Genomic DNA, 12,769 nt, shown 5'->3' with positions numbered 1-12,769 from the left:
TCCAGAGAATTCGGGTTCGATTCCCATCACCCGCAAGGTGACCCACAACCAGCTATAGCTCCAGTCCCAGAGAATTTGATGTCTTCGTCTGTCTTCCAGCCTCCTTGGGCACTTTGTGCACAGCCATACAAAGCATAAAATAAAAATGAAGTGAAAAATTAGGGTTGAGTGTGGTGGTGCGTACCTTTAATTCCAGCACCCGGGAGGCAGAAGCAGGTGGATCTCTGTAGTGTCAAGGTCAGAATGCTCTACATAGTGAGCTCCAGAACAGCCAGGGCTACATAGAGAAACTCTGTTTCCAAAAAACAAAAAGTAGAAAAAGAAAGTAGTTAATAGCATGGGGAACTTGGGAGAGGAGGGGACCCTAATAGAAGTCAGGGGCAGGCAGAGGAGTGAGCTGCAAAGAGGTGAGAATGAAAACTCAGTTCAGATTCATTTCATCAACCTGGATCAGGACGTCAGGGAGTCTGAAGACAGGTGGTTTGTTCCCAACAAATTTAAATGTAGCATCATTTGGGGGAAAACTTTCCTGGTGTAATACAATCCCTGGTGTACAAGGAAGCATACTTACATTGAAACTTGACTCGGAGTTCATGTCATTTCTGCCAAGAAGATGGCTACCATCTTCCCTAGAGATAGGCTACCCGTACTAGCTTCAGGGCTCAAGGAAGGGTCTGACGTGGTCTTGGTCACACAGACAGCATAGAAGTCATTTGGGCCATTAGTCACTTCTGGTCCTAGTTGTGGGAGCTTGGGAATCCCTGACTGTACAAGTTATTTAGATGACTAGCTGCCTCCTGTCCTCGTTGGAGGAGCTTGATATGGCCTGGTCTAACAAATAATGCAGGCTATTAATCACCTCAATTCCCAGCTTTCTAGATGGAAGAACAAACGTTTTTACATCTTTTCCATGAGAAGACAATCCTACATGCTAAACCTTTCTGGTTTTCCCAGACCTGGAGATCTGTGGATACAAGGACTTTGGAGGTCACAACAGGGAACACACAGAGCCAGCGGTGCCAAGCAGGAGCTCTGAGCTTCAGGGACATGGGATGGCCTTACAGGAAAAGGGCTGGTGGGGAGGGCAATGCCCATCTCTCACTCTTCTCCTTGACCTTAATCTTCATTGGCCAAATGTAAGAGGAAGCTTAAAGAAAGGGAACCCATTATTGCAACTTGTAATCCAACCCAGAGAGGCGTCCTGTCATGTCTGCCCAGTAAGCATTCTGGTAACAGTGCTCAATTTTCTTCTGGGAACTGCTTTCCCACTCTCCTGCCCTGTGATTTAAAGCAAGGCTGACTGTGCCACTGCCTTCGGGGAAAGTTATGATTCGGGCCTGCCCAAACACAGCCCCTGATTAAAGTCACTGGTGCAGAGATGGACAGCTGGTTAAGGACAACAAGAAGTGAGGGAGGGGCAGGCTAGCTCCTACTCTGAAGAGGAGAGCCTGGAGAAAAAGAGAGTTGATTCAAGGAGAAGAGGAGCCAGGGGAGAAGAAAGCTACACCCCAGTGACACTCTGATCATTATTACATTGTCCTGAAACTCATGATATCAACCCTGGCCTGAAATGGAAAGTATATTGAAAAATATAAGATGCTATACCCAAAAGATGCGCATTCATACAACAAGGACATCTGCTCAACCATGTTCATAGCAGCATTGTTTGTAATAGCCAGAACCTGGATGCAACCTAGATGCCCCTCAACTGAAGAATGGATAGAGAAAATGTGGTACATTCACACAATGGAGTACTACTCAGCAACAACAACAACAACAAAAAAAATGGAATCTTGAAATTTGCAGGCAAATGGATGGAACTAGAAGAAACCATCCTGAGTCAGGTAGGCCAGTCACAAAAAGACAAAAATGGTATGTACTCACTCATATATGGACTTTAGACATAGACAAAGGATTACCAGCCTACAATCCACACCACAGAGAAGCTAGGAAATAAGGAGGACACTAAGAGAGACATACATGGTCCCCTGGAGAAGGGGAAAGGGACAAGATCTCCTGATCTAATAGAGAGCCTGCAGAGAGGGGAGATGGAGCTAGAAGAAAGAGAGGGAGAGAAAAGAAGGGGAGAGGAGGACATGAGAGAGCAGGAAGATATAGTCAGGGGAAGAATTGAGGAGAACAAGAAAAGAGATACCACAACAAAGGGAGCCATTATAGGTTTAGAGAACTAGGGAAATGTCCAGAGATCTACAAGTTTGACCCTAACTACCAATCCAAGCAGTGGTTGAGAGGCTACATTAAATGCCCTTCTTCAATAATGAGATTGATGACTACCTTATATGCCATCCTAGAGCCTTCATCCAGTAACTGATGGACGCAGAGGCAGACACCCACAGCTAAACACTGAGCTGAACTCTGGAATCCAGTTGCAGAGAGGGAGGAGTGATGAGCAAAGGGGTCAGGACCAGACTGGAGAAACCCACAGAAACAGCTGATCTGAATAAGGGGGAGCTCATGGACCCCAGACTGATAGCTGGGAAACCAGCATTGGACTGTTCCAGAACCCCTGATTGTGGATGTCAGTTTGGAGCTCTGGGCAATCTATGGGGCCTCTGGTAGTGGATCAGTGTTTATCCCTAGTATATGAATGGACTTTGGGAGCCCTCGCCACATAGAGGGATACTCTCTCAGCCTAGACACATGGGGGCGGGTCTAGGCCCTGCTCCAAATGATATGACAGACTTTAAGATCCCCCATAGAAGGCCTCACCCTCCCTGGGGACCAGAAAGGAGTTGGAATGGGGGGGGGCAGGGAAGGAGGGGAGGGAGAAGGAATTGGGATTGACATGTAAAAGAAACTTGTTTCTGATTTAAAAAAAAGAAAGAAAGAAAATATAAGATGCTACAAGATAAAAGGTGTTGGAGAGATGGCTCTGCCATTAAGAGCTGCTCTTCCAGAGAGCCCAGGTTCAATTCCCAGTACTCACATTGTAGCTCACAACTGTCTTGTAACTCCAGTTCCAGGGTATCTGACACCCTCACACAAACATATATGCAGGCAAAACCCCAAAACATATAAAATACAAATAAATAAGTTATTTTAAAAAAAAAGATTCTACAAGACAAAGGCCACTGTTAGGGTATAAATAAATTTAAACCCTGGCTCCTTTGTCTTCCAGTCCATTAACGTTGGGAAATCACTTCATAGGAGTCAACTTTAAACCTGAAATTATAATGCCCTGCCAGCCTTTTTGTGACCACTAAGGAATACCACACAGTTAAAGGTCCCTGAAAGGCATTGTGCAAATGTCACAGATTCCTCCTTGGGTCATTCTCACCTTCATACGTACCACCATCAGGACAGCGTGTTCTATAGTTGGGAGCACACAACATTCTAAAATTACATCCAGGGCTGAGTAATGACATATTGAAGAGCAGCTGTCAGGAGGCATGGTCATCTCGACATTGCCAAATTGAAAAAGAAAGGATGAAATTGACAAGATTGGCTTTATTTTAAAGAAACTGGATGGGATTCACATCTAAGAAGTAAAATAATGAGAAAAAAGTTGCTAGATTAAAAACTATACCCGAAACAATGTCAGGGCTAGAAGATAATGGGAAACTCATAAAAGCAGAGGAAAAATAGTCCATGCTGGGAACACTGTGACTCGAGCTGCTACTGTCCCAGCAGGGAAGCTGCAAGAGTCAAATATCAGAGTTGATGAGAAATACAAGAGGGAGTGCTCCCTCCAAGGTAAGGAACTGCTGAAAGAACAGTCATGAAACACTGAGGAAGAAAGGAAGCAAAGAAACCTATAGGAGAGCCATAAGGCCAGCCATAAGGCAGGAATATGGAAGACCCTGGTGCTGACTCTGAGAGCAAACAAGGGGTCAGCACAGTTTACCCAGTGGCCAAATCCCATGTGGAAATTTCAAGACCGGAATAGGAAAAATCTACTGCACTGCTAGGAAAATGCCTTACCACAAGGCAAGGGAGAAGAGCACATGGGCAGAATGCCACAGCATGCTTGTCGGTAGCTTGCCTTTCAGATATGAAACCCAGACTTGGATGGACCACAGGTTTTTTTTTCCTGGTCCAACAATTCAATTATATTACAGACAAAAGCCAAAAAGCAAAGGAAAAAGTATTTTGAATAAACCGTGGGCATGCAGAAAATTCTGAATTTTATCAATGACTGAAAAAACTGAAAGATATATCCAAAGGAAAATAAAAAGATTTCTTGCAAGGTACATGCCTTTAATCCCAGAATGTGGGAGGTAGAGTTTTACAGACTTCCATGAATTCAAGGGCAGACTGGTCTACACAGTGAGTTCCAAGATTATGTAGTGAGACCCTATCTCAAAATAAATAAAGGGGTGGGGTTTTTGTTGTTTTAAGTGAAGGAAAAAAAAAAAAACAGTTCTTAGAAACTGAAAGAACTGCTTGGAGTATCATCAGTATCTGCTAGGATTAAAAATACTGCTGGTGCTCGGTTGAGCAGAAAATGCAAGCAACACCATCATTTTCTTCCCATGGCTAATAATCCAATCAGAACAGAGAATCCCATTGGCCCAAGATAGAACCTAACTCTGTTAAGCTTCCCTCCCGAGGAGAAAAAACGAATTTATAAAACTCGGGAAATGGAATGTACAAGGCCCAGGAAGTAAGCCACATTTACAAGGCTCAGGAAGTTACAGAAAGTTACAAGATTTACAAGTGGACCAGGAGACTCTCCTGCATCTTGATGAAACAGCTGCTTTTAAGTCTCACCTCACCTGTACTTCCATAAACTACCTACATAGGCTCATTGGTTCGCCAAGTAAGTTTTGGATAGAATTGTTTTTTCGGGCTGTTTTGTTGATGTCCTGGGTATAATAAGCAGACACATATTCACATCTCTACAGGGGCAAAAAAAAAAAAAAAAAGCAAAGAGCACATGAAAATTTTCAGGTAAATGAATCCAGCATAGACAGTTCAGGGTGGGAATTTGCTTAATGCAAGTCACAAAGGAGAAAACAGGTAAAAGTTTCTCTGTTGCCTCTAAGTGGCTAGAGGGGGGTATAAATCAACTAGAGAGAATTTGTTGTCACAACCACCTCCTGCCCACCAAGTCCTAACACTTCTCCTCATGGAGTTTTCTCTCTCCTGTGTTGCTATTTCTCCTTCCCTCTTCTGAGCCACCGTAATTTCTCTCCTGGACTGCTCTTGGTTATTGTATAAGCAATCTGTCTCTCTGCGATAGAAACATCTGATAAAAAGCCAGTTGAAGAAGAAAGTAAGTTAATGTTGGCTCACAGTTTGAAGTTCTAGTCCATCGGGGCAGGGAAGGTGTGGCAGAAGGAGCATAAGGCAAGCTGATGACTTTGTGTCCTCATTCGTTAAGCTAAGAGAGATGAATATGCCCAGCCCATTTCCTCCTTTTTGTTCATTTTGGACTGTGGTTCATGGAATGGTTCGGATCACATTTAGAGTGTGTCTTCTCACCTCAGTTAACCTAATCGGGATAACCCCTCTTAGACATATCCACAGCCTGTCCCTTCAGCAATTCTAGATCCACTGAGGTTGATAATCAATACAGACCATCAGATTTGACCTTGAATTCTCATTATCTTTCCCTTACAATCTGTCCTCCATCCCAGAATCCACAAAACAAACTAGATCAAAATCCTTCCAAGGATGCCAAGACTCAAATATCCAATTCCCCAGGACCTGTATCTCTCAGCCTGTGACCACTTCTCATTTCGGGCAGCTGCCCATCTCATTCTTCAGTTGGCGTGTTGCAGCCTCACTGGTCACTAGGTTCTCTAACACTCTGGTCATGCTCTTTAGCACAGAACATTTTTAGCTTCCAGTGTTTGTGGTGGTTTGAATGAGAAATGCCCCCTATGGCCTCAGGTATCTGAAGAATTGATCCTCAGTTGGCGGAGTCATTTGGGAATGTTCTGGAACATTGCTAGGGAAACACCTCACTGTGGAGCAGGATTTGTTATAGTCTCATCTTACTTCCTGTTTACTCTCTCTTGTTCCTGCATGTGGATGATCTCTCAGCTTCCTGTCCCAGCCACCTGTTGCAATGCTTCTCCCACCAGTATGGACTCTCCCTCTGGAACCAGAAGCCAAAATAAACTCCTCCTTCTGCAGTTGATTCTGGTCAAGGTCACGGTGCTTGTACTGGTTAGTTTTATGTAAAATTCACAGAAACTAGAGTCATCAGAGAGGAGGGAGCCTTGGTTTCGAAAATGCCTCTGTAAAATAAGGCATTTTCTTAATTAGTGATCAATGGAGGAGGGTCCAGCCCACTGTGGATGGTGCCATCCCTGGGCTTGTGGTCTTGGGTTCTATCAGAAAGCAGATTGAGCAAGCCATGAGGAGCAAGCCAGTAAGCAACACCCCTCCATGGTCTCTGCATCAGCTCCTGCCTCCAGGTTCCTGCCCTGTTTGAGTTCCTGTCCTGGCTCCCTCGATCACTCCCTCCATGAACAGTGATGTGGAAATGGAAGCCAAAACACTCTTTCCTCCCCCCCCACCCAACCCCCACCCCCATTTGCTTTTCATCATGGTGTTTCCTGACAGCAACAGAAACCCTAAGACAGTGTTTTAGTGCGAGCAACAGAAGAGTAACTAATACACTGTTCAGTCTGTGATGCTCTTCCCTCCAACACTGTACCTTACTCTTCCTCAACCATCAAATCTCTGCATGAGAAACCCTCCCACACAGAAGTCATCCCCCAACCCCTGGTTTCCAATAGAAGTAAGTCCTCATAAATGAGGGCACAGGGCATGGAGAAGTTTACTCCTCAGCTCTCCCTTTTCACAGAGAAACAATCTAAAAATGGTTAGACTTGGAAGTGGTGTGGCTGAGATTTGAACCCAGGCTGACTGACTTCAGGGGCTTGCCCTGGACTGAAAGGCTGTGCCAATTCTCAATGTTCTTTTCATTTCAATCCTTCTTGCAAAATGTGGCCTGGTCTATGGTGATATATTGTTTATGATTTATTAAAGCTTGCCTGAGGATTCAGAAAGCAAAGTCAGCCACAAGTCATGGAAGTCAGGCACACACCTTTAATCCCATCAGCCAGAAGCTGGGAGGTGGTAGAGACGGATGGATCTCTGTGAGTCCAAGCTACCTAGATCTACACAAGAGTGAACCAGTCTAAAAGAGAATTATAGCTTATACCTTTAATCCCAACATTAGAGAAATATATAAGACAGTAGCAAGGTCTCAGAGAGGCATTCTGTCTCCAGCCACATTGAGGAGAGGCAGCAGTTTGAGACTTGGTGAAAAGCTCGTTCATAGATCAGCCCTTTCAGCCTGAGCTACAGATGAGAGCTAGTGGCTGGGTGCTTTGCTTTTCTGATCTTCAGTTTGAAGTTTGAATCCCAATATCAGTCTCTGGGTCTTTTATTTTTTGTGTTATACTGGTCTTTTTTTTTTTTTTTTTTTTTTTTTTTGTCTGTTTGTTTGGGGGGTCGGGTTCTGTTTGGTTTGGTTTGGTTTTTTCAAGACAGGGTTTCTCTGCGTAGTCCTGTCTGACCTGGAACTCTGAAGACCAGACTGATCTTGAACTCAGATATCTGACTGTTTCTGCTCCCAAGTGCTGGGATTAAATACCTATGACACCACCATCCCCAGCAAAATAAAATATTTTAAAGGACATGTGGAGGAGTTAATGGAGGTGTGTGCTATGGGAGGAAAGACTTACACAGGGAGGAAATAAGGGCACATGGGAGAAAACTATCCAAAAGCTACATGGACAGCTACTCCCTTAGAACTCCCCAGCACACCCCTCACAAAAAAAGAAAAAGAAAAAGAAAAAAAGAAAAAAAAATAGAGTGGGAAAAAAACTGCAGACTAAAAAAATTACCTGTCGATCTATCAAATACAAATCCCTTTTGTCCTCACTGCTGTTAGGAGTCGAGAAAATGGGAGCATTCTCTTTGCTTCAAGGTGTATGATGGTCACAGTATTGGTGGTAATAACAGCTGCACTTTACTGAGCTCTTCACAATCACAGACACGGCAATCCACTCCTTAGAGAATGTCTAATGTAATTTAAGAGCCTCTCCATGAAAGGCATTAGACTGTGCACACTGATAAATTGTTGGGATCAGCCTACCTGTTCAAATGTGCCTGGAGAGGGGAGTGAGGATTGAGAAAAAGAGACAAAAAAACAGAAGGTAAAGTCAGGAGGGCTCCCAGTGAATAGAGCAGGTGCCCCAAGTTTCTTAGCCATTATATACCCCAAGCTAAAGGGGAGAGCAAAAGACTTCCTTATCAATGATACGAGAAACAAATAAGCGCAATTACCTCCTTAATACTAAAGACATCTAGTAACCATGCCCTAAGTCAAACATGATGTTGTTTGGCTTGAGAAGCAAGACCTCACATAGCCACACCTTTGGCCAAACATCCTGTTGTTTATCCTTGAGGAGCAAGAATAGGTTTGAATTCTCTGACTTTAAGTCATGATGGAAAGGAGTCAAGAACAGGGGGCCCCAACAACAAAGATAATCAAAAGCTTCGAGAGTCTCCATAGGCCAATAAAGAAGCTGTTAGCTGGATGTGGTGGTGCACTCTGCGATTCCAGAGCTCAAGAAGTAAAAGCTGGAAGATCAGGAGTTCAAAGTCATCCTGAGATACATAAGAGAGTTAGGGGCCGCCTGGGCAACATAAGACTCTATCTCAAGGATTAGAGAGATGGCTGAGCAGTTTTAGATTGCTTACTGCTCTTGCAGAGGACTTGAGTTTGGTTCCCAGCGCCCAGGTCAACAGTTCACAACCACCTATAACTCCAGCTCCAGGGGGATTGGACACTCTCCCGGCCTCTAAGGGCACTGCACTCATGTGAACACACTGTGTGCTGGGAACCACACCCAGGTCCTCTACAAGAGCAGCAAATGCTCTTAATCACAGATCCATCACTCTGGTCCCCCCACACACAAAAAATAAATAAATCTTAAAAAAGACTGTCTCACTAGATCAAATAAAAGCAAGAGAGCAACATTCAGAAGAACGCACATCCTGGCACACTTAAATAGTTCACAATGGGGACAGTGGTGGTGTCTATGCAACAACCTTTGACAACACCGTATAGGTCAGTTGACCTGTTTGTCTGAAATCCCTGAGAGTAGAGGCTAGAAACTCTTCTTATTCTCAGGTCTGGCACAGTGTCAGAAGGCATAATTAATAATAACCACTATTGAGGACAGCAGGAACACTGATGGTTTTCCACTCTTCTTGGAGATATTGTTTTGTTTGTTTGTTTATTTGTTTGTTTGTTTTAAAGCTAATTTTGCACTTCCGAGTCATTTCTAAATCATTCCCTTGGCAGCCAGAGGAGTTGAGCTTCCCTGAGCAAACTAAAGGATGTGTGCAGTCACCATGGTTTTCACCTGACTGTAATGTGGCTTAATATTGTTTTGAAAAGTTTATTTACATCTGCCCTACTTACATTTATTGTGCTAACAGAGAGACCCTCCGTGAAGTCTCAGTTTTCGGAGTTAATTTGGCAAACATCTGCTCTAAGAAAATGGTCCAGATGGTTTCTGACGCTGAGCGATAATAAATAAGTGATCCTTTCCGCACACTGCCTGGTGTTTGCTGTGCTTTCTGCAAAGAGATGAGGCTTTTAAGGGACCAAAAAAATAAAAATAAAAATCGCTCAATTCCATGGCCACCCAAGGCCCATAGAAACACATGTGGCTCATATGTTTAAATGTCCGATCACTATGGGTTCAAAGGGTGTCCTAGTGCTGACCTCGGACCCTTTTTGATATTCTAGTATCACCATGTGCTTTATACAATACTATTTTATTTAGTCTTTTCAACAAGCCTGCATTGAAGGTTATTATTATTATTCTTACATTCTATATGAAGAAATAGTTCAAGGGCTCAGGAATGTGGCCCCATTGGTAGAGAGCTGAACTAGCATGCATGATGCCCTGGGTGCCATCCCCAGTGACAGATAAACTAGGTGTGGAGGCACACATGTAATTCCAGAGCTCAGGAGGTAAAGGCGGGTGAAGCAGAAGTTCAAGATCATTGTAGCTACACAGGGAGTTCGAGGTCAGCCTGAGATATATGAGACCCTGGTGGAAGGGAGGTTGAACAAGGAAAAGAAATTAAGGAAGGGACAGAGGGTCCAAGGAAGGCCTTACCCCTCTGAGGAGTGGAGAGGGTGTAGGAAGGGGAGGGAGGGAGGGATGGGAAAGAGGGAGGGAGGAGAAACTGGGGTTGGTATGTAAAATGAAAAAAATTTTAAATAAAAAAAAGAGTTGTGCTGAAGCAGCCTCCTCTCTCAAACATCAGACAGTGATGAATTTTTTGACCAGCTCACAGAAGAATACAAAAAAAAAAAAAAAACAAGTCTAAAGACTTGAAGCAGCTTTCCACCGCACTCCTGGGCAGGCCCCACACCCAGGAGTCGCTGGCCAATACAAGTTGGGGGAGGTTCTAGAGGATATTGGAGGGAGGAGCAAACACGATCAAAACACATGTTATGAAATTCTCAATCAATAACTCAAAACATAAAAAAGCATAACTAAAGTAGAATCAGATACAGTGAAACATACTTTTAATTCCTCAGAAGACATAAGCAGGTGGGATCTCTGTGAGTTCCAAGCCTGCCAGGATTATATAGTAGAACTCTATAAAAAAAATTAGGTAGATAAATGATAGATGATAGACAGATAGATGGATGGGTAGATGGATAGATGTCTGGTAGATAGACAGATAGACAGGTTATAGATAGATTTTTCATCAAGTTACACCAGTTGGAACAGAAGAAGAGACCATTGTTCTGAGGTGATGTTCTGTCTGCTTTTAGCCTGAGGGAAGAGATGTCCTTTTTCTTATTTATGACAGTGAGCAAGGTCCTCTCTCTCTCCTTGCCTCTCCTCATCATTCTGGCTGCTTTGGGTTCTCTGTCTTCATTTTAGTTCTCCTGGCAGGCATGTTATATATAAACAACAAAAACAATTATCAAATAGAGAGGAATACTTGGAAGACAAAGATCAGTTTCTTTGGAAAGGATCTGCAGAAGAAAGATGAAATAGGCTCAGTTAGACAAAAGATCAGCTCTAGTTCATGTCAGAGGATAAGACCATCCAAAATGGGATACTAAGCCATAAGTAGAGGCACATACCCCTAACCTGACACTTAGGAGGTAGAGGCAGGGGCTTCAGGTGTGTGACATCATTCTTGGCCACATAGCAAGCTGGAGGTCAACCTGGGCTACAGAAGACTTTGCCTTTAAAAAAAAAAAAAAAAAAAGGTGGCATACACCTTTAATCCCAGCACTCAAAGGGAGGAAGAGGCAGGCTGATTTCTGAGAGTTTGAGGCCAGCCTGGTCTACAGAGCGAGTACCAGAATAGGCTCCAAAGCTACACAGAGAAACTCTGTCTCGGAAAACCAAAAAAATAATTTTTTAAAAAAAATTTAAAAAAAAAAGAAAAACCAAAAGAGAGAGGAGGAGGAGGAGGAGGAGGAGGAAGAGGAAGAGGAGGAGGAGGCCTCAGATACTTTTGATGTTAGTGGCATGTATAGGTGGAGTTTTTGTCAGGATCGGCAGCTCCCAAATAACCACACAGAGACTAATTATTAATTATAAGTGCTCAACCAATAGCTTAGACTTGTTTTTAACTAATTCTCATAAATTAACCCATTTATATTTATTTACTTGCTGCCACCTGGCTCATGGCTCGTTACTCCATTTGTACACATCCTGCTTCCTCTAAGTCTGGCTGGAGACTTCTGTGACTCTGCCCTTCCTTCTCCCAGAGTCCTCTCTCCCTGAAAATCCTGCCTAGTTAGAGGCTGTCAGCTCTTTACTAGCCAGTGAGAGTAATATATATTCGTAGTGTACACAAAGATTGTACCATAGTAGGCACGTGTGGCATGAGACATCTCCACAGGCTCCTATCCTGCAAGGCTGGGGCTCAGAGTAGTGGAGGTGGACCCTCTTACAGTTGGCATACACTCTGTCTTGATCCCCTCCTTGTCTTTCCTACACACACACACACACACACACACACACACACACACACACACACACACACACACACACACGCTCTATGAAGCCTAGAGGCTTAATTTTGAGACATATTGCTCTATTCTCCCCAGGCAATAATAATACCTCACTACTTCTGTGATACATATTTTTATGGGTTAATATAACTAAAATTAACATGCAGTTAGCATCCACTGAATCTTATCAACTGCTGTTAACTTGAAATCAAGTTTTTCTAGAGAGAAGCTGAGTTCATTCATCAAATATGGCTCCAAACCATACAGTGACCACCTTAGATTAAACGCTCTCCCTGACCTTTTCTTGAATCATTTGGTAGACTCAGATCCCAGCAACCACAAGAATGTGTTTGTGGTTTCAGTTCAGGGAAGGTTTTTATTTCTGACTCCCATCCAGAGCCATGTTGAAATATTCAAAGTTTCTTTTTGAACTACTTTGCATAGAACCTTTCGCCCCCCCCACACACATTTGCCTTTACACTGGCAGTGCAGCCTTTTTTGGTCTTGTCAACATCAGCTGTTGAATGACTAACACTTGCTAGTCTTGTAGAAGACCTGGGTTCAGTTCGCAGCACCTGTTTCTGATGGCTCACAAGCACCTGTAACTCCAATTCCAGGGGATCTGGTGCCTGTTTCTGGCCTCTAATGGGGTATGTATGTATACATATATATGCACTCAGGCACACATACATTAAATTTGTAAATAAATGAGCTGGCAGTAGTGGCACACCCTTTAATCCCAGCACTTGGGAGGCAGAGGCAAGCCGATCTCTGTGAGTTCGA

At 43.5% G+C, this 12,769-nt stretch overlaps 1 long non-coding RNA gene across 5 annotated transcripts in view; it reads right to left on the bottom strand.

Moving 5' to 3' along the window:
• Positions 1-12,769, bottom strand: part of LOC103160117 — a 103,628-nt gene that overhangs the window by 74,638 nt on the left and 16,221 nt on the right. The gene's annotated exons all lie outside the window — the stretch shown is intronic.

This window comes from Cricetulus griseus, assembly GCF_003668045.3.
Source record: "Cricetulus griseus strain 17A/GY chromosome 1 unlocalized genomic scaffold, alternate assembly CriGri-PICRH-1.0 chr1_0, whole genome shotgun sequence".
Taxonomy (NCBI): domain Eukaryota; kingdom Metazoa; phylum Chordata; class Mammalia; order Rodentia; family Cricetidae; genus Cricetulus; species Cricetulus griseus.
The sequence above is the reverse complement of the archived record's forward strand: the minus strand, read 5'-3'. Positions and strand labels throughout refer to the sequence as shown.